Source organism: Acipenser ruthenus, chromosome 9 (genome assembly GCF_902713425.1).
Source record: "Acipenser ruthenus chromosome 9, fAciRut3.2 maternal haplotype, whole genome shotgun sequence".
NCBI classification, from domain to species: Eukaryota; Metazoa; Chordata; class Actinopteri; order Acipenseriformes; family Acipenseridae; genus Acipenser; species Acipenser ruthenus.
Genome location: NC_081197.1, coordinates 40,179,581 through 40,207,231, shown reverse-complemented (window position 1 = coordinate 40,207,231; position 27,651 = coordinate 40,179,581). Strand labels below are relative to the sequence as shown.

The 27,651-nt window shown below is 40.3% G+C and overlaps 1 protein-coding gene across 1 annotated transcript in view; it reads left to right on the top strand.

The window, feature by feature from the left end:
* LOC117405845 (sodium/myo-inositol cotransporter-like) overlaps positions 1 to 27,428 on the top strand; it is a 37,773-nt gene extending 10,345 nt beyond the window's left edge. The window contains exons 2-3 of the transcript XR_009329499.1: positions 16,322 to 16,459; positions 26,862 to 27,428. The gene's annotated coding sequence lies outside the window, so the exon portion shown is untranslated. The remainder of the gene's footprint in view (positions 1 to 16,321; positions 16,460 to 26,861) is intronic.
* The last annotated feature ends 223 nt before the right edge of the window (positions 27,429 to 27,651 follow it).

Genomic DNA, 27,651 nt, shown 5'->3' with positions numbered 1-27,651 from the left:
ACTTTGAGAATTTAAGGAGTTTATTGCACACAGATACTTGACTGATGTCCTTGAGCATTATTCCATGTGATTTAAAATTTGCCCTTTTACTGAGAGGACGCAGGGCTTGAATTTCATTTTTGTGTGTGCTGGGGGGGATTTCCCCCCTGTGCTGCAGCCAATGAGGGGGGGGGGGGTTCCAAAGTTTTAGGGGGAAATGGCCAAAAAAAGAAACTTTTGCATGTCAAAAAACGATATATATTTTACTGCATCATCAATCACACTGGTGTTGCTTTAAAATAAGCTGCTTTCAGGAGACCTAACAGCTGTTCATCACTGAGACACAAAGCACGCACCATTGTTTTTGCCATTGCCTGACGTGAAGTCTTTTGCATGCAACAAAATAATTAGGTGCTTTTCTTTTTAACCAGCGCACCATTTACACTCAGCCCTATTTCTGTCTGTTTTTCACTGTTTTCATTTATTTATGTTTAATTTCTGGATAGTTTGTACTGCATGCATGTAACATATCTAATGAAACGCCACAAAATGTCCTTTCATATTATTAAGTTGCAACAGGATCAGGCATACTATATGTGGTAGAGATGAGAATATATATAAAAAATAATAATAAATGCTTTTCCAAAAAGATCATGTTTGGTCACTGCTATAAATATTGTAATCCACAGATGTCTCCAAAAAAAAAAAAAACACTGCACCATTGAACCTCAATATAAAATGAACATTGGTGGTGGGGGGAGCTGAGCTTCTAAGCTTTCCAACGATACCGCCCGTTTCGGTTTAGCTGCTACAATGACGAAGCAACAGACTCAAAATGAAGCTGTTGACTCTGTCACATGATGAGAGACTTAACTTCAGGCGCTCGTAGTTCCGGCTAGGAGTACTGCATACACACAATGAATACGCCTTTGGAAAGCCCCAAGTCTGTACTTTTAAACAAGCCATGAAGGCCAGGTGCCCGAGTAATATGTGCGTAACCTTCGGTGCGCTGGCACCCCAAAATGAATGGGGCTGAGTTTTAAGAGTTAAAGCGAAAGTCACCACTTGCAAAACAACACCTAGATAGACTTAATATCGTCTTTTTTTTTTCAAAACTTTACTTACTCCATTGTACTGAGTTTCTATAATGCTTAAAGATAGCGGCCTAGAATCATGTACAAGAGAATAAAGTCTCGCAGCACTTAAAATATCCAGCACTACTTTTATGTATTTATTTATTTTAACCAGAACTACTCAGTATGCGGCTCATAGTGCTTTCGTCACTGACACCCACTTCCTTAGAGACTGTCGTAGTGTTTCAGGCATTCTAAATTGGGTGAGAAATACAGTAGCATGGTGTCTTCAAATATCTCTGCGGGATTTTCTCACACTGAAAGTTGCAGATATGCGGGAGCAACTTGGAAAGTGCGCGATTTCTGCGATCCCGTGCTGAAATTCAAGCCCTGAGACATCACTGACACCCCTGAGCCTGTCTTCATATTTTTACGTACTGCTTTGTTTTTGTATTGATGTATGTCAATTGGAACAAAACTTATTAATGAACCACCCATCATATATGGACTTGTCAATTATCTTGGAAACAAGCAAGCCTGTAAACTACTGATATATATATATCTTTTAATTTTGTAATGCTTGCAATGTGGGTGATTGGATTTTGTATACAAGAGATATATAATTAGGGTTGTCAATTAATCGCAGTTAACTTCTGCGGTAATGTGTTAATTTTTTGGGAGATTAATTATTTTAAGGACGTTAATCGCAGTCCTGTCTTGTCTTGCCTTAGCATACCGTAATTCATTTCTTGCGGCACCATTTTAGTGCATGCCAGGACTGAATGAGTGTAGTCATTGTTTGAATATAAAATTAGTCACGGATCTGCATTATATAGCAAAGCACTCAAACTGAAGGACGTTTGGGACGTTTTATTTTTTTAACCCTTTGTGGTCCATTTATTCAGCGCCTGTCAGGCGCATCAGGTCCAATTTATTTTCACACAAGCTGTTTATTTTACACACACTGTTTAAAGGTTATTTTATTCACAGTAAAACAGGTTTAAAAGGCACTGCATATCAACAGGACACTCAGTACTGCATCTCCAGCCCTGCCCCACTCCTTGTTTGCTGTATTTATTGCATATCTCTTCATAGTAGTGCATACTGATAAATCATCTCCTGATCACTCGTTTTATCACCAACTCCTCAGTAATGCTATCCAAGTCATTATTTTATTACTATAACATCTCAAAAAGCTTGGCAAATGTCCGCAATATTCTTTGAGCGCTGGATGCGGAAGCAGCTATCTTGTTTGTTTATGTCCGTGTTATGTCTGTGGTAAAGAGACTATGCGGATTGCTCAGATCCACCTCCAGGTTTTTGTTTTTTTCGGCTTCTACAAGCTTTTTTGTGGAGGGGTACCAACAAATTTGAGCACGTCTGTATATATATCTTTTGATTTTGTAATGCAAGCATTACAAAATCACATTATATATATGTATGCAAAATACATATATATAATGTGTGTGTTTTCAGTCTTTTACATCTTGTCATGGATCGATATTGTAAAGAATGTGGCTTATTTGACTAATTGTCTTGCTGCAACATTTATTCTCTAAACATAACATTTATTAATGAAGTCTAATCACAATTCAAAAGGTTTGATTGACAGACACTTTAGTAAACATAATGGATGGAATATTGAACAAGGTTTAGACAGTGTTCGTTGTTTCCAAATAATCCAGATTAACAGAACTGTTTTCCACTCCCGCAATAGTTTGATTCTTTGAGTCTCTGTTTACCATGTGCTGCTTTTGATCTAAATTAAGGTGGTGTTGTTAATGTTGCTCTCCAGTATCAACCCACCCAACATAAATCTGTGCCTTCTAAACTGTGTGACCTGGTTTCATTCTTTTTAAATAGTTTGAATTTCTGGTTTATTGGGAAGCAATAGAAGGGTGGAAAGGTATTCTATATTACTTTTTAATGTAGACTACATGCAGTTAACTGTGTTACCGTTGGACATTGTGATTTTTTATTTTAATGCAGATTGTATATTAAAATATTTGCCAACTGATGCATTGAATAATTTTTTTCTTTGTAGAAATGGTAATAAAATATACAAATAGCGTGTGTCAAACATTTAAAAATGCTATCATATTTAGATCACTGAAATGCATCTTCTTGTTCATACAAACACAACGTTTTCACATCAATCACAAAACAATGCCCTGCTGTGCCATGCTCCTGATTTGCTTACACAGATAGAGATTGAATACAATAAATTACATTGGACTTCCAACTGACAACAAAACTGAACCGCGTGTGGTTAAATAGAGGCAGTAGAAGTGCACTTATTCAAAGAGGAGGTTAAATGTCTAAGAGACACAAATGGCAAAATCATAGATGAAGAAAAAAAAATAGCAAATATATTAAATGATTACTTTTCACAGGTTTTGACAAAGGAGGACATGGACAACATGCCCCACATGTCGACCTGTTCCTATCCAATTTTAAATAACTTTAGCATAACAGAGGCAGAAGTGTTAAAGGGACTAGGAGCTCTTAAAATAAACAAATCCCCTGGGCCGGATGAGATCCTCCCAATAGTACTCAAAGAAATGAATGAAGTTATTTACAAACCGCTAACCAAGATCATGCAACAGCCTCTTGACACAGGGGTTGTACCCACAGATATGGTAACAGTATCCTGGGAGTCATTCAGCATGGTTTTAGGAAAGGGAGATCGTGTCTATAACCTGCTTGATTTTTTTGAGGATGTAACATCGACAATGGATAACTGCAAAGCATATGACATGGTTTATTTAGATTTCCAGAAAGCTTTTGACAAAGTCCCGCATAAAAGATTAATCCTCAAACTGAACGCAGTAGGGATTCAAGGAAATGCATGCACATGGATTAGGGAGTGGTTAACATGTACAAAACAGAAAGTACTGTTTAGAGGAGAAACCTAAAAATGGAGCGAGGTAACCAGTGGTGTACCACAGGGATCAGTGTTAGGTCCTCTGCTATTCCTAATCTACATTAATGATTTAGATTCTGGTATAGTAAGCAAACTTGTTAAATTTGCAGACAACACAAAAATAGGAGGAGTGGCAAACACTGTTGCAGCAGCAAAGGTCATTCAAAATTATCTAGACAGCATTCAGAACTGGGCAGACACATGGCAAATGACATTTAATAGAGAAAAGTGTTAGGTACTGCACGCAGGCAATACAAATGTGCATTATTATTATTATTATTTATTTCTTAGCAGACGCCCTTATCCAGGGTGACTTACAATTGTTACAAGATATCACATTATTGTTTACATACAATTACCCATTTATACAGCTGGGTTTTTACTGGAGCAATCTAGGTAAAGTACCTTGCTCAAGGGTACAGCAGCAGTGTCCCCTACCTGGGATTGAACCCACGACCCTCCGGTCAAGAGTCCAGAGTCCTAACCACTACTCCACACTGCTGCATTATAAATATCATATGGGAGTGTCACAAAGACGGCCGGAGTGGGTGGCGTCAGACCAGATGCAGGAAATAAACAGACAGAGATTTGGGGTTTGGTGAAGCTGAGCGAATGCTTTCGCTCAGCATTTAATAACAACAGAAAATAAAAGGTTTGAAACAACAAAACACAGCACACGGCACTTGAGGCCAAAATAAATAGACGAACAAAACGGACTAGACAGACAAACAAACACGGTGAGCAGATAACAATATTTACGTTCTTTTATATTTACTTTACTCCTTCTCTCTCTCCCGTTCTCCACTCACCGAACACCCAACCCCGAGTGAAAGAAATGTGCATCTATATATACTGTTGTGCTGGGATTCAATTACTAATTAATTATTCACTTGAATCCCAGCACGTGAATTAATTCTGTGCGACCCCGTGCTCACATATTACATTTAACCAGCACGTGAAGTGATTTGTGCCCTCCTCGTGCCTAAATACAAATCTACATTTTTAAATACACGTGAAACACAGACCCGTTTATATCCCGTGTACCAATCTCTATACACCAACATTAACACACGCACGCAACATACAACATATAACACACAAATGCACACAGGGGCGGGGCACATTGCCACAGGGAGATACTGAAATTGAAGAAGGAATCTATGAAAAAGACCTAGGCGTTTATGTTGACTCAGAAATGTCTTCATCTAGACAATGTGGGGAAGCTATAAAAAGGCCAACAAGATGCTCAGATATATTGTGAAAATTGATGAATTTAAATCAAGGGAAGTAATGTTAAAACATTACAATGCATTAGTAAGACCTCATCTAGAATATTGTGTTCAGTTCTGGTCACCTTGTTACAAAAAGGATATTGCTGCTGTAGAAAGAGTGCAAAGAAGAGCAACCAGAATTATCCCGGGTTTCAAACGCATGTCGTATGCAGACAGGCTCAAAGAATTGAATCTGTTCAGTCTTGAACAAAGAAGACTATGCGGTGATCTGATTCAAGCATTCAAAATTCTAAAAGGTATTGACAATGTCGACCCAGGGGACTTTTTAGACCTGAAAAAGGAAACAATGACCATATATATATATATATATATATATATATATATATATATATATATATATATATTCATGATACATCATGAATGACTGAGAATTAGAACCTACTCCTACATTTTCCTACAGGACCTAATCTGAAGTTTATAATGTATGTATGTACCTCTCCTACCCACTGTACAGCATATGAGAAAACAAGCAAAGCTTTGATAATCTAAATAAAAGTGGGAAAAACAGACATGGGAAATTACTCATTTTACAGTAGTGTTGAAAAAGCTTTCAGCGCACTTGATTAATTACTTGATTTATTTTCTGTGTAAAATACCTGCTTGAAACTGTTGGTTGTCTGAATTGCTGACAACCTATAGCTACTAAAATTGATTGGTGTGTAGATCACCAAACCTTCAGCCTGCATTCGAAACAACTTGTTGAGTGTCAAAAAGTAACTGCTGGAAGGGCGAAGACGAGTAAAAATAAGGCAGCTAAAAAGAATGTCTGTCTTGACCTGGTAGAATTCACAATAGAGAAAAGCCTCTAAGGTTTGCACTTAACTACTAAAAAAAGTGAATCTGTCTGCCAATGTACTGTGCCTGTCTCCTTTTTCAATTTTCCAAATCAAACCATTATTAACTGCGGATCCAGGTAGGGATAGCACATCCCTGTCATAATTACCTTGGGCAGCCATATACTGGAGTCTTCATTTCAGACTTAGCAAATATCTGTTAAATTGACAAAGTATTTGCTACTTTGAAATTATTCTAAAAATAAGGTAAGGGTCTGGCGACTGTAGTAGTGTGACTCAAGCAGAGAATCAGTGAGGCGGAAGACGAGGATGATTATCCCCATCAGAAGCACTGTTAGTGCTGAGTTTGTTCACCTGACCCTTATGATTAAACCTGTTAAAATCCCACCAAGTTTTAAATAGTTACATTTTTTAAATTAAATGTAAGGTTTATATATATATTTTTTTATTTTAAGCATGTGGCCCTTACTGTAGTTGCCTTTCGGTACATCCATTGATTGGAAATCTGATTACCGTTTGATCTTATAACAAAATATTGCCACATACCTGTCCTTTACCAGTTGGAGCTCTGTTGTATTTTTGTTGTGTGACTAGAGGAGAGATTTATAAAACCAGAAAATCAAGTAACTGTTTTTCCCCACAGTCTTTCCATGACAGTATTTGCCAACTGTCATTTTCATGTGATTTTCTTATTTGCAAGACATGTCAAAATGTACCTTGAGGGTGAGGTGTCAAAACATGTTAATATTTGTTCTACCTTGTTGCAGTTGCCAAGGCAAAACCTCAGTTTGGGTTGGCTTCTATTGCCACATTCGCTGAGAACCCTTTTAGCTTATCTGTAAAGTTATGGTGCATTCACATGTATTCTTTAAACTGTTTTTAATTACCCAGTACAAAAAAAAAGTTATTCTTTTTTGACATACCGATGTCATGAAGCAATACACACCAGTATTTCGTGGCGAATTCCAGATCGGTTTGAGTCTGTCACTGTCAGAGTGTGAGCAGAGCAGATCAAGTCAATTGTATATGGAGCAGGGGAGTGGAGCGGGGTAGTTGCCGGATACAGCCATGTTTGGTTTGGCCATGGAGTTTGCACAAAAGTTTAAAAACAAAAAAGTGACAAATACAGATGCAGTCAATTTACAGTATTTTCCATCATGTCTGTGCATGGTAACCATTCATTTTCCAGTTTCAAACCAAAATTAGGCACTTTTATGTTTTGCAGACTTGAATTGCATTTTTTCTTTTATATTGAATGTGATTGGCATTGCACTTTACAATTCTTTATGGAGGAAAAAATATATTCTCCCAATTTGTGGAGCTGTATTTGTGCCATATAAAAATGAGAAACGTCATCAGTGTGTCCATCTGTCTGTGTTTGTTACATAGCCTATGTTGTTTTTATACAGTTCTATGGTTATGCACCAATGCAGCACTGTGACCACGGTTTATATTTTCTGCACTCATAAGGATAGTTCACACATTACAGGGTGGTCCGTCAGCCCCGTTGAGACTCACTCGTGTGTTTGTGGGTTGCTTTGAGCTCCCTATGAGATATTTGGATACAAACAAGCCCAGCATAAAGCTAATTTGATACGAATCATATGCAAAGTTTGAAATAGGTGAGTACACCGTACACAACATCGTAGGAACCTGTTATTTTCAATGTATGCATGTTTCAATACCAATCAATAATAATGAGAAAGCTGCTTTGAATTGAATCAGATAACTTCACTGAGCACTTTGTCGGCTACCAAGGAAGGACTAAACCTACTTCCAAATTAGGTTTGTTTCACAGATTGTTTGTTTCACGAATTCTGTAGGAACTGATCCTGCTGGAACAACCTGAAAAAGGTATACAGTGTTTACTATTTACACATGCTACAGGTAGGTGTTCTGTTTGATTTACATTCACTTTGCATGCTTCAACTGTAGACATCCCAAGCAGATTCATTCATGGCTAGTCAGGATAAGTGTGTTGCCGTAGGCTAGAGTTGGTAGCTCTTGAAAATTAAGAGCTGAGAAAGTATTTATGAAGAATACAACCCTATCATTAAGTCAAATATTTCACTCAACTGGATACCAGGTTTCAAGTACCATACACCATTCATTAAACAGTTATAAGATATTCTTATGATAGTATTACATTTGAGTTGTATAGTGGTGTGTCACAAAGACGGCCAGAGTGGGTGGCGTCAGACCAGACAGGAATTCAAAACAAAGACAGTGGTTGATGATGAGCTGAGTGCAATGGCTGCACTCAGCGTTTATTAACAAATAAAAGGGTTGAAAACAGCACAAAACACGGGACACGGCACTATACGCCAAAGTAAAAAGACAAACAAAACGCACTAAACACAAACGGTGCTCGGAGACAAACAAACACGGTGAGTACACACACTTATCTTCACTTTTACGATCTTTAACTTAACTCTCCTCTCTCTCTCTCCCGTTCTCCTCTTCCGAACACCTAACCACGACTGAGTGACACTGTGCATCTATATATACTGTTGTGCTGGGATTCAATTACTAATTAATTACTCACTTGAATCCCAGCACGTGAATTCATTACGTGCAACCCCGTGCCACACATTATACACATTTTATCTGCACGTGAAGTGATGTGCCATCCTCGTGCCTAAATATAATTATACACCACACACGTGAAACACAGACCCGTTTATATCCCGTGTACCAATCTATACACCAACATTAACATACGCACGCATATATACAACACAGAACACACAAATGCACACAGGGCGGGGCACTTTGCCACATATACCCCCCCTTGTGCGCAGCACACATGGCCTCAACGGCCACCTCCCCCCTTAAATACCCAGCAGTCCAGGCCAAAGTCTCGGGCTGGGAAGGGAGGCTTTAGTGGGCCCATGGCTGGACATGCTGTCAGCTCCCCTGCCGGTAGTGGCACGGCTGACAGCATGCTGGTCCCGTCCTGCAGCGAAAAAGCTGCGGGGGCAGGTGGTCCCCCGACCTCCCCCTTCTTCATAGCCGGCAGCTCCCTCCTGTGGGGCTCCGGCCACAAGAACTCCTGCAGCGAAACTGCTGCTGGGGAAAGTGGTCTCCAGACCTCATCCCCCTTCTTCGTGGCCGGCAGCTCCCCTTTCTGGGGCTCCGGCCACCGTACTCCCTGCGGAGGTACGGGCAGCAGAGGCAGCTCCAGCTCCTCTGCTCCAGGCGGTGGCGGAGGCAGAGGCAGCTCCAGCTCCTCTGCTCCTGGCGGTGGTGGAGGCAGAGGCAGCTCCAGCTCCTCTGCTCCTGGCGGTGGTGGAGGCAGAGGCAGCTCCAGCTCCTCTGCTCCTGGCGGTGGTGGAGGCAGAGGCAGCTCCAGCTCCTCTGCTCCTTGCGGTGGTGGTGGCGGAGGCAGAGGCAGCTCCTGCTCCTCTGCTCCTTGTGGTGGTGGTGGTGGCGGAGGCAGAGGCAGCTCCTGCTCCTCTGCTCCTCTGCTCCTGGCGGTGGTGGAGGCAGAGGCAGCTCCTGCTCCTCTGCTCCTTGCGGTGGTGGTGGCGGAGGCAGAGGCAGCTCCTGCTCCTCTGCTCCTTGCGGTGGTGGTGGCGGAGGCAGAGGCAGCTCCTGCTCCTCTGCTCCTGGCGGTGCTGGCTCCCTCTGCTGTGGCGGCTGGGCATGTGCGCGCCGTGCTGCCTTCAGCAGCATAGCGAGAGGCTGCTGGGGGACACCAGCATCCTGCCCTTCTCCCCCCCAAAAATTTTCAGGGGGTTGAGCCTGTAACTCCTCCCCTTCTGGCTCTTGGGACTGAACCAGCAGGCATTTTCCCTCTGCTGGTGGCTTGGGTCCCAGGGCTGTGGAAGCCCCGACTTGCCTCCCTTTGGGCTGTGGATGCACCGACTCCTCCCTTTTGGGCTGTGGACGCCCCGACTCCTCCCTGTTGGGCTGTGGACGCCCCGACTCCTCCCTGTTGGGCTGTGGACGCCCCGACTCCTCCCTGTTGGGCTGTGGACGCCCCGACTCCTCCCTGTTGGGCTGTGGACGCCCCGACTCCTCCCTGTTGGGCTGTGGACGCCCCGACTCCTCCCTGTTGGGCTGTGGACGCCCCGACTCCTCCCTGTTGGGCTGTGGACGCTCGGGCTCCTCCCACTCAGGCGTAGGACGTTCGGGCTCCTCCCACTCAGGCGTAGGACGTTCGGGCTCCTCCCACTCAGGCGTAGGACGTTCGGGCTCCTCCCACTCAGGCGTAGGACGTTCGGGCTCCTCCCACTCAGGCGTAGGACGTTCGGGCTCCTCCCGCTTGGGCTGTGGACGCTCAGGCTCCTCCCACTTGGGCGTAGGACACTCGGGCTCCTCCCGCTTGGGCTGTGGACGCTCAGGCTCCTCCCATTTGGGCTGTGGACGCTCAGGCTCCTCCCGCTTGGGCTGTGGACGCTCAGGCTCCTCCCACTTGGGCTGTGGAGGCAAAACCAGCAGGCATTCACCCTCTGCTGGTGGAGATGGGGACAGCAGGTACTCACCCTCTGCTGGTGGAGATGGGGACAGCAGGTACTCACCCTCTGCTGGTGGTCCTGCTACCTGGGCTGCTGTTCCGTTGATGGTTGCCTCCAGGTAGCTGAGGACAAACTCCACACCTTCCTCCAAGGTGTTTGGGGTGTGTTCCTCCTGAAAGGCCTCCCATCTCTCACTGTCCATCATCCACAGGGCCCGGACGACCATGGGCAGAGACTGGGCCTCCAGCCCAGCATTCTCCAGGAACCAGCCCCGCAGTTTGATGGCGTCTTCTGCCATTGATTTTTTGTTTTGTTTTGTTTTTTCCCCCCAAAACAATATTTGTAATTTTTTTTTTTTTTTTTTTTTTTTTTAATCCATACCCCTCCTGGTCTGACGCTTGGAGGCGCGGCTATCCCACGAAGACACCACGTGTCACAAAGACGGCCAGAGTGGGTGGCGTCAGACCAGACAGGAATTCAAAACAAAGACAGTGGTTGATGATGAGCTGAGTGCAATGGCTGCACTCAGCGTTTATTAACAAATAAAAGGGTTGAAAACAGCACAAAACACGGGACACGGCACTATACGCCAAAGTAAAAAGACAAACAAAACGCACTAAACACAAACGGTGCTCGGAGACAAACAAACACGGTGAGTACACACACTTATCTTCACTTTTACGATCTTTAACTTAACTCTCCTCTCTCTCTCTCTCTCCCGTTCTCCTCTTCCGAACACCTAACCACGACTGAGTGACACTGTGCATCTATATATACTGTTGTGCTGGGATTCAATTACTAATTAATTACTCACTTGAATCCCAGCACGTGAATTCATTACGTGCAACCCCGTGCCACACATTATACACATTTTATCTGCACGTGAAGTGATGTGCCATCCTCGTGCCTAAATATAATTATACACTTTTAAACACACGTGAAACACAGACCCGTTTATATCCCGTGTACCAATCTATACACCAACATTAACACACACACGCATATATACAACACAGAACACACAAATGCACACAGGGCGGGGCACTTTGCCACATGGTGCCACCACCCTGATAGCAGCTTTTAAAATGTATGGAAACAAAAACTATGATGCAATTTATTTTGTGGTTCTAAATGCCAAAAATTGTCAAAATATCATCATGACAGTTATTGTTTGTCTTGTTATACTGTGTATATAAAGATAGTGGTGTTTACATTGAGGGGATTTATATGTTCTTAGAAATCTAGTGCTACCATCTGGCACCACCGGCTATTTCAACTGATAATATCTTTTGATATCACAAGTGTGCCTGCCTTGTGACTTGTGACTAATCATTTGCCAACACTTGGTTTGCTCCTGGCAATATACACCTCTAATAATATGGCTATTAAGACAGTAGTTGTTTTTATTTGCCATGTACAGTAAGATTACCTTTTTGAACATGAGCTTTCATGCTTATTGCCTTCGGGCTGGTCAGGGAGGAGTAAAAAGAAGGCTTGTGTCTGTGAGCGTGTGCTTCGGCAGCAATCCTAAATGGGCCTAATAGTTGATGCCTGTGGAGAGACTGCAAGCAAGCCTGGGGCACAAAGTTCATACTAACCAAGTTTTGACCTATTCCTGGAAGGCTATAGCTTCCAGTGGCTTATGCTTTGAACCCTGTGCACTCCGGTCTTCAAGTGTAACTGTTACTGTAGTACAATTGGTCACATCTGTGGTAAAACATATTCTAAATCTTAAATGTGAAATGCCTTCATAGATTCTGCATCAGTATGTAGTAGCACAAATGTGTTGCTTTTTTGTTGTGAGGGGTTTCAGGTAAAAGGGAGAAGAGTTACTTGATAATCTGTCTGAAGATCCAAGCAGGGTACAGGACAGTAAGGACTAAGTACCAAGACATGCCAAAACCCACATTTTGGTAGGGAGCAAATGTTTAATTATTACAAAACTTACAAAAAATTACAAAAAAGTGTCACGTGGATGTGAGTCTGATTTTAAGGACCTTATGAACCTCCTCTTCTGAGCCTGTGTAATGCATAGGTAACACAACCAGCCATTCAGCCCGTGTGATACTCCTCTTTTGCAGCAAATATTGTTCCATAGCAAAGGCTGAATAGCATTTTTTGGCAAATTTTCAATGCTTTCTCTTTAACCCAGGGAACACAGAAGATGTAAACAGTGTATATAGAAAAGTACAAACTCTTGTTTTTATAAGCCTTTTTAAAATAAATATGTACAGATTTTTTTTCTGTCAATAGACAAAACACTGCAGCATGTTGGAAGGTGTGAATGTTATACATTTAATTGTCAATGGTAAACCAGGGTTTAGCACTGCTTGGGGAATATTTTAGTGTGTTTTATATCCCTAAGCACTTCTCATCTGGCAATAAAGCCTGAGCTGAATCATTAAGTACACCCACAAACGCACTGTAAAAAACTGTGACTTGGACCCATTATATCTAAAGGAAAGCTGATCATGAACATTTGTGGAGTTGTTTGGTCAGTACATAGTAACAGTGAAAGCTACAGCACCACTATATGCTCTAAGGTAGAAAAAAAGAAAAATCCAAATACAGTAAATGCATGGGCGTAGATCCCAGGGGGGCGGAGGGGAAGGGGTATATCCCCCACTTTTTGGTCAGGGGGATGAAATATGCAGTCATACCCCCCCCAGTCTTTAAGTTTAATTATATATGTAATATTTTCTTCTTTTTGCATCTCATCTTGTACCAGTAAAAAAGAGTGATCCGCTAATGTTGTAGAGCAGAACAAAAACGTTGTATTAAAAAAAAAAAAAGTTACACACTAACTGTACTCGCAAAGCTCTGCACGCCGTCTAGCAAACATAATTCTGCATTGCACCGCATCATCTAATAATCTTAACATAATTCTGCATTGCACCGCATGATCTAATCATTTTAACATAATTCTGCATTGCACCGCATGATCTAATAATCTTAACATAATTCTGCATTGCACCGCATGATCTAATCATCTTAACATAATTCTGCATTGCACCGCATGATCTAATAATCTTAACAAAATTCTGCATTACACCGCATGATCTAATAATCTTAACAAAATTCTGCATTACACCGCATGATCTAATAATCTTAACATAATTCTGCATTGCACCTCATGATCTAATCATCTTAACAAAATTCTGCATTGCACCGCATGATCTAATAATCTTAACAAAATTCAGCATTGCACCGCATGATCTAATAATCTTAACAAAATTCTGCATTGCACCGCATGATCTAATCATCTTAACAAAATTCTGCATTGCACCTCATGATCTAATCATTTTAACATAATTCTGCATTGCACAACATGATCTAATCATCTTAACAAAATTCTGCATTGCACAACATGATCTAATCATCTTGACAAAATTCTGCATTGCACCACATGATCTAATAATCTTGACAAAATTCTGCATTGCACCACATGATCTAATAATCTTGACAAAATTCTGCATTGCACCTCATGATCTAATCATCTTAACATAATTCTGCATTGCACAACATGATCTAATCATCTTAACAAAATTCTGCATTGCACAACATGATCTAATCATCTTAACATAATTCTGCATTGCACAACATGATCTAATAATCTTAACAAAATTCTGCATTGCACAACATGATCTAATAATCTTAACATAATTCTGCATTGCACAACATGATCTAATAATCTTAACATAATTCTGCATTGCACCACATGATCTAATCATCTTAACAAAATTCTGCATTGCACCTCATGATCTAATCATCTTAACATAATTCTGCATTGCACAACATGATCTAATAATCTTAACAAAATTCTGCATTGCACAACATGATCTAATAATCTTAACATAATTCTGCATTGCACAACATGATCTAATAATCTTAACATAATTCTGCATTGCACCGCATGATCTAATCATCTTGACAAAATTCTGCATTGCACCACATGATCTAAACATCTTAACAAAATTCTGCATTGCACAACATGATCTAATCATCTTAACAAAATTCTGCATTGCACCGCATGATCTAATCATCTTAACATAATTCTGCATTGCACCGCATGATCTAAACATCTTAACAAAATTCTGCATTGCACAACATGATCTAATCATCTTAACAAAATTCTGCATTGCACAACATGATCTAATCATCTTAACAAAATTCTGCATTGCACCGCATGATCTAATAATCTTAACAAAATTCTGCATTGCACCACATGATCTAATAATCTTAACAAAATTCTGCATTGCACCTCATGATCTAATCATCGTAACATAATTCTGCATAGCACCGCATGATCTAATCATCTTAACATAATTCTGCATTTCACCGCATGATCTAATAATCTCGCGCTCTTGCAGCAACACTACATGAAAAGCTTGAACAGCTTGCAAGCTGAACAGCTTGAAAGCAAGCAGGCGTTCATCATGTCTCATCTGAAGAAAAAATGAATGAAACTTAAGAAGATCACGACATTCTTATCACCATCCACATCCACGGTGACCGATCATTCAGGTCAAATTTTGTTTACTTTGTTTGTTTATTTTTTTATTTTTTTATTTATTTTTTATTTTTTTATAAATTTAGTCATTGCCAATTATTTTTTAAATTATTTTCTCCCAATTTGGAATGGCCAATTATTTTTTAGGCTCAGCTCACTGCTACCACCCCTGCGCTGACTCGGGAGGGCGAAGACGAACACACGCTATCCTCTGAAGCTTGTGCTGTCAGCCGACCGCTTTTTTTCACACTGCGGACTCAACATGCAGCCACCCAAGAGCTACAGCATCGGAGGACAACGCAGCTCTCGGACAGCTTACAGGCAAGCCCGCAGGCGCCCAGCCAAACTACAGGGGTCGCTGGTGCGCGGTGAGCCGAGGACACCCTGGCCGACCTAACCCTCCCTCCCCCGGGCGGCGTTCGGCCAATTGAGTGCCGCCCCCTAGAAGCTCCCGTCCTCGGTCGGCAAAGGAATAGCCTGACTCAAACTCGTGACGTCTATACTATAGGGCACATCCTGCACTCCATCTTCACTGTTGAAAGTTAAGTGCCTTCCCATTTGACACACAGACATACATGCACAACAATGACTTGATTTTATAATTAATTATAAAACTGCTTTCTACCTGCTAATAGGCTGTTAACATAAAAATGAAAAGAGCCATCTAGGCCAGCCAAAGCAATCTAAGACTGAACAATCGCAGAGTGATGATTCTGACAGTTCAATCTGGACAAGAGCAAAGAAACTCCCCCGCCCGCAAGTATTAATTCTGTTGATTGTTGGAGTAAACAACAATATCTGGACTACAAAGAGAAATATAAATAGCTGTTTTTTCAAGGTGTTACATGAGCCCCCCAGTGGGCAGCATGTAGTGTATTCCCGTTGCAATTAACAGTTTTACCTGTTAATTGCAAACAATTTTAATTGGGTCATTTATAAATGTATTGGCACCCAATTTATGTACAAAAGTGATGATATTATTTATTTATTTATTGGTATTAGTCAAATATTTTTGGTATTGTTGACAACTGTTAAAACAGTAATACTATGTACCTCTTTCTAGCAGCCAATATATCAAATGCCAGTGGTGTCTGCAGTCATTTCAGCTCCAGTGTGGAGGAGGGTCCACATTTAGACTTTGTTTTGACTCTGCAGCTGCTGCTGCCGTGGGATTTTGTTAATTATGCCGAATGTGGGTTTTTCTTTGACCGCACTATCCCTGCTACCAAGTGCGTTTTACACAGACTTTCTCAAGCCAAATAAAATCTCACCTTCTCACTGTTCTTCCAGCTGGAGACAGCAGCTGCTTTGCGCCGCACAGTGGAGACTGATGGGGAAAGGGGCTGTTGTAAGGAGCCTGGAGAATATGGGGGAGAAGACTCTTCCGTACAAGATCTCCAAACACAATCTCAGGCACACAAGAGGAGGGTAGGTCCCATAACAACCCTTGCTGTAGTATTAGTAGAATCAGCCATTGACGCATAAGAGAGTGCTATTCTAGGCTTGGCTCTTGGTCCAACCCTGCAAGCATTTGACAATTTAATTGAACCTACTTGATTGGAGTGGCCACTAATGTAAAGTTCCTGAAGTTACATATTTTGAATATAAAGTATCTTCCTGATGCTTTACCGTATGATTACATTATTTGTTGTTTTTATCAGTAAAGGAAAAAAAATAAAGGTAGTCCATTATAACTTCCTTGTATAACGTCCCTACCTATGAAGACTTGATTAGGTAAGGACGCCTTAGTTATTGTCTTGTCAGTGCATTGCATTTTAAAATAAGACCATTTATAACAATTATTTTACAGCTACCAGTAATCCACGCACAAACAAAGACACTTTCAAAATGATTTTTGGCTTGCTTGTTTAAAGAAATGCATTTCATCTAAGAAAATAAATGTAACTTAAGAAAATAAATGTAACAAGACTTTTCAGGGATTGTTACCAACTGGCTTATTTGAAGTTCTTTTGTATTGAATAACATTAATGAAGCAAATGAAAGGGTACATTCTACATCAATAGAAACAGCAAAAGTATCCTTCAGGCTAAATTTCTTAGCATGACACTGCATGATAACAATGTGAAGTGGTTTTCACACAGGATTATAATTACAGTGAAGATGCGCCTCCATTGCATTGTCTCATTAAATGGTATATTAGGCAATTCAAGGATTTGATCTAAAACAAATATAGGCCAGATGTTTATTGGTTTATATGGTCTTGATATACTCTGTTTATCTGGGGCCATCACGTCATGAGCATTTAAGAGGCCTTCTGGAGACTTGCAAACTGCAGCACATACTCAGTGTTGCTAAGCAACTGGTGATACCACCAGTGTTGAGTGACTGAAAACACCAGACTAACACCTTAATTGCAGCATCCAGTCTCAGTATTAAAGAACCTTAAAAAAAAACTATATATATATATATAAATGCTATTAAGTGCATATAATGTCAAGCAAAATTACTCTTAAATGCATTTCATAGAAATAAAATAGAGATGCTAACAAGCAATCCTCAATATATGAAAAGCAAAAGCTCGGAACACCTTCCTTTTAATTTGTCCCTATTTGGCTGAAAGTGAGAAATGAATTAGCTCCGTTTTTACTTTGGCAACGAAAGATGAAGCGCTGGTTTTCTGAGCGTCACTGGCTTTTTGGTGTTTTTGTGATCTCTCGTGCTTACCATAAACACCATTCCTGTTCCCATGTCCCACCGTTAAAATCAGTCCTGCACAGTTTACATAGTTTTTCCAACAATATTTAGGATTATGTGGGAATATGTTGTTGCCCAAGAAGCTTGAAATTTGCATTCATATTTTTGTTTTGTTTTTACCGGGAGTGCTTATCGCACCTGAAGCCATCGTAGATGGTTAAGTGTGCAATGAATGCATGCCTGCGACAGGGCTCCCCTGGGTCCTAAACCCTGCTATGTACAGACAGGGATTGCAGTGACCACAGACCTACATGACTTTTGCAGAAATTAAAGGTTTGCTCACATAAAGGGGTTTAACAGTTGAGGGTTGTTTTTTTTTTAACGAAATACAGGAGAAATTCTGTCCTGGGAGTTGTCTGGGAGAAGTGTCCTAAAAATGGGAGAGTCCCGGCAAATAAGGGAGAGTTGACAGTTCTGATGTTGTATGCTATGGTGTTTTTGGTAAGAGTGTGTTTTACATCATGCATGTTATATATACACAGGGTGCACGGTATACACAGTGGATGTTGCATTTAAATAATTACTGTAATTTGACTTCAGCAACATTAAGACATTTAAGAGTTTTTGTGTAGAAGATAGTGTTGTATTTATTATACTGTCACTTAATTAATAATTTTCAACAATTAGTTTAGTAAAATTAGTTCTGACAAACCCACCTGTCTTCCATACAAGCTTCTGTATACAGGGGAAGAGTTTGTAGACTCTTACAAAGATTAACGAAGCACTATGTCCAGGCAAGAGAAAAATGACTCAGCATTCTCAATGACATTTTTTATACATTGGTTGGCAGTTTTTGATTCATGGTTATAAAATTAGACTTCCCATCATTTATTCTCAGAGTATAATTTCTGGGAAGCACTACACCTGTGGAAAAGTATTTCCGTTTGTCTGTCAGTGTATGTAAAGTGTATGCCTATTACATAATACAAGGTGATTCAGAAATCGGTGGATTCATTGGAACAATATCTAACTTCTGTGCGATCCATTAATACATGTGTTTATAATATTTGTCCAGTAACTTTTGGATCGCCCTGTATCAGTGAAAAACTGCACTTACTCATTTTATTTTTCAGAGTACCCCTTATAAAAGTGTAATAAAGCATAGGCAAGTACTGCGAAGCCCAGAGAGGTGTGCTAAAGCAGATTATAAAACATGGCAAATGCATAGTATGACCATGGAAAAAAACACAGGGAAAACTTTTTTTATAAGGGTGCCAAGGATGGTACAAACACTGACTATCAAGTTATAGAAAATAAAGTATTTAGACATACATTTTTGTAATGGTTGACTTTAAAGGGACACTTTGTATCATTATCTATTATTAGGTGGGGAAGTGTATTAGTGTTGCACAGGCACAGTGCACAAGGTTTCTGTTGTAGGCTTCAGTGAACAGCACCACGTGAATATACTGCCATACCTCACTTTCCCACCATCACCCAGCCTTCTCGTTTCCAGCCGGCAGCTGGCTAAATTGCCATCTACTTTGCCAGATGAGCCACCTAAAATAGTTATTTAAAAAAAAAAAAAAAAAGTAGAATAGCTGCAATTTCCACAATTCATTACGTATGCAAGACGAGTAAAACATTCCTTCTCTGAGGACATTTAGTTTCTGGGCTTATGTTTCCATGTTACCTATGAATTGTGATGGACCAATCAGTTTTGAGCTTAGAAGCAATGTTGGTGATGAAGGCCGAACTGTACAATCATACTGTACCTACGTTTTCTATGCAAGATTGTCTTTTTTACTCGAAGTGTAGGAAATACAGTGAGTATATGTTATAGCATTGTAAAATGTCTTATGCATTGACTTAGAAGATTGATCTGAAACCTAGCATGTACAATGAATTCAGGAAACGATATTTGCATGGTGCAATTAATGAATATGACTGTTGATTATTTTATTTTTATGTGCTTTGTTTTGCTGATTCAGTCTTTATTAAACGAAAAAATAGCACTATATGAGCTACAAGATGTACCGATCAGATTTTTGCTGCATAATCAGTTGCTGTAAAACTGTGGTCAAGTAATATTATTGACAGTGTACACACAAAATGCAGATAAGAAGTACACCCACACACACAAACACCCACGTACAAATAAGCATAAACACATACTGTGATTATCTATCTATGTTTAAATAGGCACAGTACTTAAGATGACTACAGACAGAGGTTTGTTACTTTTAGAAGACTATCTAGAATCCCTTTTTATGAAGTTCAAGTCAAATGGAAATGTATGTTTAAACTTATGTCCAGTATGAATCTCTTCTTCCTCCTCCTCCTCCTCCTGTTCTGTTGATGTCACACTTTCCATGTCTTCCCAAAACAGCCATATTTTCTTTGTATATTAGGTAACAGAAACAGTAGGGGGGAGGGTATTTTTGCTCTAAATGTAATGCTATAAAGTACATTTTTTACCCGGGGAAAAGGGAGAGGGAGGAGGGAAGAGGGAGGAGGGAGGAGGGAAGAGGGAGGAGGGAGGAGGGAGGAGGGAGGGAGGGGGTGGGAGTGAAGCGCTGGTGTGTCCAGGCCTTTAGGGTACTAAAAGGCATGGTGCAAACATAGATACACAGTATAAAAATGTAGGCATTCATGAATGGGTTAACTCTGCATTTGCTTTCACTGTGAAACTTTTTACTCCATCTCCTACGCATACCAGCTGTATAGCTGGCTCATCGATCTGAGTGGCTCTCATGGCGACATGTTCTGGCAAAATTGAGCTACAAAAGTATTACATTGAAAGTCTTAAATAGAGTGTATACATTCTACGTTAATAACTTATACAGTTATAAGGGTACTACATAAACATTCATGCGATTTCTAGTAACCCGTGTATTGCAGGGTTTTATATCAGACTGCAAGCACCAGACAAAAAGGGAAGCTTCTCCAGATTTCCTATAGTAGCTCATGCTAATCTCCAAAAGAAGTGGTATGTCAGTTTGTGCTAATCTGTATTAATGCAATGAATATCCAAAACCATTTGTGTAATTTGTACACCAAAGTGTTATTCTGTTTCAACATTACTTTTGAAACGGAACACTTGTGGAGTAGTGGTTAGGGCTCTGGACTCTTGACCAGAGGGTTGTGGGTTCAATCCCAGGTGGGGGACACTGCTGCTGTACCCTTGAGCAAGGTACTTTACCTAGATTGCTCCAGTAAAAACCCAACTGTATAAATAGGTACTTGTATGTCAAAAAAAAAAAAATGTAATTGTATGTAAAAATAATGTGATATCTTGTAAAATTTGTAAGTTGCACTGGATAAGGGCGTCTGCTAAGAAATAAATAATAATTACTCCTTTCCATTTGATGTTGTTTCCATGTTTATTTATTGTTATTTGTATTTATTTTTATCAAGCAAAAGTTAACAGACTTAAAAAAAAATATTAAAAACAAAAGAAAAAAAATACAACTTACTCTAGAAATCGCATTAATGTTTACAGAAAATGCACCAGAAACTAACTTCTGAAAACTGTAAAAGTTTTCACAGTTTGAAACAGTGTTCAAAATCACAGTACTCGCAAGTGCATGTTTTAAATGTATTATTTATTAACTAGGGAAGTTAGATATTGTTAAATGTATTATTTATTAACTAGGGTGTGTGAACTATGCATCAGCTGCAGAGGCACTTACAATTATGTCTCATCTGAAAGACGGAGCACAAGGAGGTTAAGTGACTTGCTCAGGGTCACACAATGAGGTAGTGGCTAAGATGGGATTTGAATCGGGGACTTCCTGGTTACAAGCCCTTTTCTTTAACCACTGGACCACACAGCCTCCTATGGGTTATGGCTTAGCTTTTCTGTATTCTACCAATTAATACTGCTTCTTATGTCAGAAATTTCTTCACATTTTCTTCTGTCTCACTTGGTATTATGGTATTTATATAATGTGACGGTTTGTTTTTGTGCCTCAAATATAATTTATCTGTTTTATTGGTGTCTGGTTCTGTCTTTCACCACTTTATTCTGTGTGTAATAAATTACAGCAAAACCAGAGTTTGCTTACATTGAAATTTACTGTGTGCTAAGACAATTATGTGGTTTTAAATTCTTATGTAACTATTATTTTGTAATTACTTTTCATAGACACATATAAGTAACGTTTACTTGCTCTTTTAAATCTTACACCTCTCTTGAATTTGGGGTCCCTATTAAGACATATTTTGGCCCAGGATATGCATTTTTGGACCCCTGCAAAACCCTGAAATTCATTTTCGGTGGGGGGCGTTGCCACTTTTGCACCCGCACTGGGGGAGGACCCCCATACCCCCTTGCCTTCTACTTGGGATTTCTAGCCCCCTACTTTAAATGAAAATGAAAAGACTGATCACTCCTGAAGAGTTTTTTCATAAGCATGTTCTGCTGGAATTGTTAGTAAGTGTGGTGAATAACAATCAAAACAGAAAGAACAAACGACAATCAGACAGAACACAGTGGCTTGCTAAACAGGTCTTGCAATAAGGAAGCGGTAAAGCATTTTTGTTTATATACCTAAGGTACTGACCTAGATTTGCAGTAGCTTCCATGTATGCTTCAAGTTCTCATTAGCCAGTTGTTGGTTTTAATAATATTTTCAGTTTTGAGCAGTACCAATTGCGTGTTCACCATTTGGTGTGTAAAAAAAAAGAAAAGAAAACGAAATTTCTACTCCTAGCTGTCACATCCTAAAATATATCGTCACTCAAATCATGGAAAAGTAACGTTATTTTATTCTACATGTTATGTATGTAGGTGTTTTTTGTTTTTGTTTTTGCAAACTGTAGAATTCTTGCATGTCAGGCCAAATTAGTTCAATCCGACACAAATTAACATAATGTCAAAGTGAAAAATAAAATCTACAAATTGTTCTAAATTAATTACAGATACAAAACAGAAAATAATTGATTGCATAAGTATTCACCCTTTTGAGTCAATATTTGGTAGAGGCACCTTTGGCAGCAATTACAGCCATGAGTCTATTTGGATAAGTCTCTACCAGCTTTGCACATCTGGACACTGCAATTTTTGCCCATTCTTCTTTGCAAAATTGCTCAAGCTCTGTCAATTTGGATGTGGACCTTTGGTGAACAGCAATTTTCAACTCTTTCCACATATTCGCAATTGGATTGAGGTCTGGGCTTTGACTGGGCCACTCCAGGACATTGACATTTTTGTTTTTAAGCCACTCCAGTGTGGCTTTGGCTGTATGTTTGGGGTCATTGTCCTGCTGGAAGATGAATCTTCTCCTAAGTCCCAGGTCTCTTGCAGACTTCAGCAGGTTTTCCTCCAGGATTTCTCTGTACTTTGCTGCATCCATTTTGCCCTCTATCTTCACAAGCTTTCCAGGCCCTGATGCAGAGAAGCATCCCCATTGCATGATGCTGCCACCACCATGCTTCACGGTAGGGATGGTGTTCTCAGGATGATGTGCGGTGTTAGGCTTGTGCCAAACATAGCGCTTAGCGTTGAGGCCAGAAAGCTCTATTTTGGTCTCATCAGACCATATAATCTTCTTCCACTTGGTCTCAGAGTCTCCCACATGCCTTCTGGCAAACTCTAGCCGAGATTTGATGTGAGTTTTTTTCACCAATAGCTTTCTTTTTGCCACTCTCCCATAAAGGCCAGTTTTGTGAAGCACCCGGGCTATTGTTGCCGTATGCACAGTGTCTCCCAGCTCAGCCATGGAAGACTGTAACTCCTTTAGAGTTGCCATAGGCCTCTTGGTGGCCTCCCTGACTAGTGCCCTTCTCGCCCGGATACTCCGTTTTTGAGGACGGCCTGTTCTAGACAGATTCACAGTTGTGCCATATTCTCTCCATTTCTTAATAATGGACTTTACTGTGCTCCAGGGGATATTCAATGCCTTGGAAATGTTCTTATATCCTACCCCTGATTGGTGCTTTTGAAGAACCTTATTCCGGATTTGCTTTGAATGTTCCTTCGTCTTCATGATGTAGTTTTTGTTAGGAAATGTAGTAACCAACTGTGGGACCTCCCAGAGACAGGTGTATTTAACCTGAAACCATGTGAAACGCCTTAATTGCACACAGGTGGACTCCATTCAACTAATTATGTGATTTCTAAAGACAATTGGTTGCTTATTTAGGTGTGTCATAGCAAAGGGGGGTGAATACTTATGCAATCAGTTATTTTCTGTTTTATATTTGTAATTAATTTAGAACAATTTGTAGATTTTATTTTTCACTTCGACATTAAGGACTTTTTTTGTGTTGATCAGAGGCAAAAAACCCTAATTAAATCCATTTTGATTCCATGTTGTAACACAATAAAATGTGGAAAAGTCCAAGGGGGGTGAATACTTTTGAGAGCCACTGTAGGCCTCTGTTTTAAAATACTTATCTATTGGAGGTTTCTTTCATGCATCTGAAACGATTACCTTTTTTTTTTTTTAGTAAATTGTGATTAAGGGATGAGCAGGAGAAGCCAAATGGCTTCAGCAAATGACTGGGGACACAGCTATGCAGGTTATTACACAAACTGTTCCTCCCAGACAACAGTTCATGCCTGGTGAATATTTCATGTGCAAGTGGAAAATTCCATTCTCTCTCTCTCTCTCTCTCTCTCTCTCTCTCTCTCTCTCTCTCTCTCTGTCAACCACACTGTAAACAACCCAGAGCAGAAAAAAACAGAGACCGCATCTCAATAGAGAAACAAGAATGTCGTGTTTCACAGATCTAGAAAATATACATATATGCCGATTTACAGATGGCTATATATTTGTGTATACTTGTCACACGGCTGGCTGAGTAATTACGTCAGACCCAGGAAAGGAAACACACACAGGACGGTGAAATGATGAAGGCGCTTGCTTGCACCGGTTTATTGCAAATAAAAAGGTTCAACAAAACCTTCTCTTCTCTTCATACTGCGTGGGGCATATGGCTAAAGTGTGCCCATAAGCCCCACAGCCAGGGCATAACTCTTCTGAGAGGTTCTTTAAAAAAACCTCCCAGCCATCATCCCCAACCTCCTCCTCCTCCTCACCTTGAAAGGGGCAGATCGCCACTGTGTGTCCATAGACCCCACAGGCAAGGCACCAGCCCTGGTCCTCGAGGCCCCCGAGGAGGTCCTCCAGGTCCCGGCAGCCGTCTCTCCAGCCTTCCATTTCCTCTTTTTGTTTCCCCCAAAAACAATATTTGTAATCCTTTTTTTATTTTTTCTCTTTTTTTTCCCCAAAAGGACACTCAAAAAAAAGAATGCACTTTCCCTGGTCTGACGCTTGGGGCCGCTGTCATCCTGTTTCTGACACCATATGTGACACGGCTGGCTGAGTGATTACGTCAGACCCAGGAAAGGAAACACACATGATGAAGGCGCTTGCTTGCACCGGTTTATTGCGAATAAAAAGGTTGAACAAAACAGAGAACACTGACTGTACAAACAAAAACGGCGCGTTAGCCAAAGTAAATAGACAGACAGATAGACAGACAAATGATGTGGACAAACCCAATAAGTATCGTGCGAGCCCTCTCGCACGAGTAGCATTTGTTGTTTTTGTTATTTTTGTTTCTCCTCTTTCTCTCCCGTTCTCCACTCTCGAACACACAACCCCGAGTGAGTAAAACATGCATCTATATATACTGTTGTGCTGGGATTCAATTACTAATTAATTATTCACTTGAATCCCAGCACGTGAATTAATTATGTGCAACCTCGTGCTCACATATTAAATACTTTAAATGCACATGAAGTGCCTAAATACAATTATACATTTTAAATACTCGTGCTCATTACCCACATTATATCCCGTGTACTAACTACAATACACCAACATTAACACACGTAACATACAACATAAAACACAAATGCACACGGGGCGGTGCACATTGCCACAATACTGCATATACTATCTGTGTAGCAACAGTGTACATTTTACTGTTGCAATCGGTGAGTTAACCCTACAATTCGTGATTATGCAAGAATATTACTCCCCAGAAGGGATTAAATTAGAATGGATTTGTGGCAATGTGCCCCGCCCCTGTGTGCATGTGTGTGTTATATGGTGTATGTTGCGTGTATTAATGTTGGTGTATAGAGATTGGTACACGGGATATAAACAGGTCTGTGTTTCACGTGTGATTTAAATTATATATTTGTATTTAGGCACGGGATTGCACATCACTGCACATGCATTTAAAGTATAGTATGTGAGCACGGGGTTGCACAGAATTAATTCACGTGCTGGGATTCAAGTGAATAATTAATTAGTAATTGAATCCCAGCACAACAGTGTATATATAGATGCACATTTCTTTCACTCGGGGTTGGGTGTTCGAGAGTGGAGAACGGGTGAGAGAGAAGGAGAAATAAATCTAAAAGTTAGTTTAAATATCAATTGCTATTACGTGCTGGTAGGACCAGCACGATACTTGTTTATTTAAAACTCACCGTGTTTGTTTGTGTGTCTGTCCGTCTGTTTACTGTATAGTCCGTTTTGTTTGTCTCTTTATTTTGGTGTGATGTGCCGTGTCCTGTGTTCTGTTTGTTAAACCTTTTTATTTATGTGTTATTAAACGCTGAGTGCAACCATCGCACTCATTTTCTCTCATCATCACCGTCTGTCTGTGTGTTTCTCTCTCTGGTCTGAGTTCCTCCCTGCAGCCAGCCTGTCACAGGATTATATGTAGTTTACAAGATAGAGGCCAGGTGTAATCTTGTAATAATACAGTCAGTTTTTCATTAAGTATATGGAAAACTACAAAGCGGTTTGTTATTCAATATGTTAATGTAACATTATTCAGCAGGTTTCTTTGGACTTTATGAAAGAACATTAGTTCATTCTATCGGGTGAAGCAAAACTTTTGACCATAGCTGTATAAATAGTATCTGACATCCTTGCACGCTGCATTTGTTTTATCTGGCATGTTGGTTATAAGCTGCTGCTAAAAGGAAACATGTCTTTTAGGTTTTAGATTATGGTTGAGAATCAAAAAGACTTGCAAGGCTTGTCGGATTAAAGGAAAGCATTAAGCATTGAATAAGTAGTCTGCTAGTTAATTCCACATTAATTTAAAATGCATTTGATCGTGAAATAAATGCAAAAGAGGGGCCCCAAAAAAACAAAAACAAAAAACAAGCTGATGGTATAACTAGTTTCTTCATATCTCCTTTCAGATTTTTGGTTGACTTCAGCGCTTCTCCTACCATCATTCCTAGTATGTTGGACCATCTAGAAAGAGACATTGATGTGATCCGACCCACCATTCTAAAGAAGCTACCCCAGAAGACGCAAGAAGAATGTCCTGGACTGGTCCCTCCTGACCACGAGGGAAAATCCTTCTCCAAGAGAAAATAAGCTTACAGGGTCACATGTTCCTCTTATTCACTACTCAACACTGCTGTGGGCAGCAGTGTGGAGTAGTGGTTAGGGCACTGGACTCTTGACCGGAGGGTTGTGGGTTCAATCCCTAGTGGAGGACACTGCTGTTGTACCCTTGAGCAAGGTACTTTACCTAGATTGCTCCAGTAAAAACCCAACTGTATAAATGGGCAATTGTATGTAAAAATAATGTGATAACTGTATAATGTGAAATAATGTATAATGTGATATCTTGTAACAATTGTAAGTCACCCTGGATAAGGGCGTCTGCTAAGAAATGAATAATAATAATAATAATAATTCAGAATTAAATGAATTGTGACAGTTAATCAAATAAAGATCAGAAGTTGAGAGCTGTGTTTTGTTCCCCCCCCTCAGCTTTGTATTATGTCTAATGGAATTGGTTCATAGACTGATAGGTGCAAGTAATTCATCTGTTTATATTCCACTGCAAGGCAAGAAGTGACATACTGAGAGTTCATGCCAGGAGTTTACAGTGCAGTGACAAACCGCAGCAATAGTGCAACATTTCTTGAGGTACAGCAATGCTTTTCCATCAAGACTGGCTAGCAAAACACTCTGCCT